The sequence below is a fragment of the Rutilus rutilus genome (assembly GCF_951802725.1).
Source record: "Rutilus rutilus genome assembly, chromosome: 17".
In the NCBI taxonomy this organism is placed as follows: domain Eukaryota; kingdom Metazoa; phylum Chordata; class Actinopteri; order Cypriniformes; family Leuciscidae; genus Rutilus; species Rutilus rutilus.
In genome coordinates this window covers 36,189,648-36,192,147 of record NC_140230.1, presented here as the reverse complement: position 1 = coordinate 36,192,147, position 2,500 = coordinate 36,189,648, and the positions used below count along the sequence as shown (strand labels likewise).

Genomic DNA, 2,500 nt, shown 5'->3' with positions numbered 1-2,500 from the left:
GGTTTCACTCACTCACCATTATATGTTTGGTCTAAAACACTCATGTTTTACCGCAGGACAGCAAATGTGAGTAAATTTTCTGTCATCTTTGCAGGACTGTGATATGAAGAGTGTGTTAAGTAATATAGTACAGTTGTATACAATATAGTACAATACAGTGTGAAAGTGAAAAAGTACAACAGGCACAATACCGGTATAAACATGAATATCTATTGGTACAATATGCGTCACGTGACTAAACTTACGTCATCGTTTTTAAATACCTCAGTTTTCCCAGTCCACACTACAGCGCGAGAACAGCGTTTTCCAATGTATCCACGTTAAGCGGTATCCTCGCTAAGCGTTTTCAAAAAGCTTCGTTTTCATTAACAAAAATGCCGTCTTACACAACACCGTTTTCAACTAAAAACCGTTCGGCCGTTCGTTTACACGACAACAGCGTTTTGGGTGCTTTCGAAAACGGGGTTCAAAGTGCACGTTTTTGAAACCGGTGTCCGTGTAAACAACAAAAACACGAATCTCTGAAGACGATGACTTCATGAACATGCGTATTACGTGTTCAGTCTATAGTGTTTCATCGCCATCTACTGGCCTGGCAGCAGAATACAGCGTTTTTAGTCGTTTACGCGGATCAGTGTGAGTGAATGGGGGTCGTGTTGACAGTGGTGTCTCTGTACGCGGAAAACTTTTCAAGCATATCGTTGTCGTTCAAACCGGTGTGGACCGAAGGCCAAAACGGAGAGAAAAAGAAGACATATTGGTGTGGACAAAGCCTGAGAAGTGAACAAATACACCTTTAGCCGTAACCGGCACTATTCTGTGTTGCTCATAACTGTGTAATGTCTATTGTGTGGCTGTGCTCTTTCAGGTTGTCTGGCGTTGTGCAGATATGAGGCTTAACAGGCCATTATATATTGTGTTTTGAATTGTGTGGGAGTTTAGGATTGCCTGGCGGAGGTTTTGGTGCACATGTGTGTTTGTGTCTGTCGGAGCTCACGCCGGCTTGAGCTCTCAGGCCTGTATTGGTCTGTATGTATTTCAGCAGATTGAAGGGCTGGTTAATGACACTGCAAGGATTAGTCCATAACAGCAGGATGATATTAGAGATGAAGGGAGGTCAGATGAGGAGCAGATTAACAGATTAAGGACAGGACAACAGGCCTGTGCAAACACACACACACACACACACACACACACACACACACACACACACACACACACACACACACACACACACAGTTATGCTGGGAAACGGTGGATTTTGTCTTTGTTATGTTGTGGTGCAGCGATGAGATCAGATGATACTCTGAATATAAACCAGAGTACTGAATTATTACCACTTTCATATACTATGGTACTTATCCCAAAAACATACTATTGGACGTGGTTATTTTAGTATTATTTATTTACTTTATATATAGTTTCTATTAAGTTTAGAATTTTTTTTTATATTTTCATTTTCATTGTAAATGTAGTTTTAGAAATTTTGTTATGTTCTTTTGTCATTTTTGTATTTAAAAAATATTTTTATTATTATTTTAGTTAGTAATTTTAGTTAAACTTATTTCCGTGTGTATGTGTGTGTGTGTGTGTATATATATATATATATATATATATATATATATATATATATATATATATACACTGAAACTTAAATAAAAATAAAAAACATTTATATATATATATATATAAAATGCATATAATATAAAATACAATATTATATATGAATCATATTTTATTTTATATAATAACAATTATATACAATATATATATATAGATAATTTCACTGTTGCACAGCCCTATAATATATAAAATACTTAATATATAAATAAAAAATATTTAGTCGTAGTAGTAGTAGCCTTTATTGTCACTTAGTCACAAGTACCAGCGAAATTAGCCATCAACCTGTCCATACAAACATACATACAATATGACAAGGGGGTAGACAGGACAGGAAGACAGGGGATTGAGGAACACAGCATGACATGAGGAGAGGTGAGGAGGAAAAAAGGCAACCCCCAGACTATGCTCCTGTAAGGAGTACAGTTTGGGAACAGGAAAAAACACCTCAGCAACATTAGCACATAATCAGTACAGTCTACAACATGAACACACAAGACTTGCAACAGGGGAGGGGAGTGGGGGATGGAGGTAACCCAGCACAGGCAAGCAGCCATCCGGTCCTGGATATATGTGGATTATATATGTGGATTGTGTATTTCATATATATATTTATAAAAATATTTTATATTACAAACATATATATTATATTGAATATATATATGAAGAGTTCAGATGCAAAAGCCTCTAAGTGCCATCTGAAATTTTCTTCTAGAATGATCATTTTTATCAAGCTTGTATATTTAAGTTCAGTATTTTCACTTAAATGACAATTCATAGGTAATTTTCATTGCCATTTTAGTGAAATTACTGAACTTAAATATACAAGCTTTATAAAAATGATCATTCTAGAAGAAAATTTCAGATGGCACTTAGAGGC

General features: G+C 35.8%; 1 protein-coding gene across 1 annotated transcript in view; it reads left to right on the top strand.

Annotated features, from left to right (window-relative positions):
* ext1a (exostosin glycosyltransferase 1a) overlaps positions 1–2,500 on the top strand; it is a 65,307-nt gene that overhangs the window by 44,543 nt on the left and 18,264 nt on the right. The window lies entirely within an intron of this gene.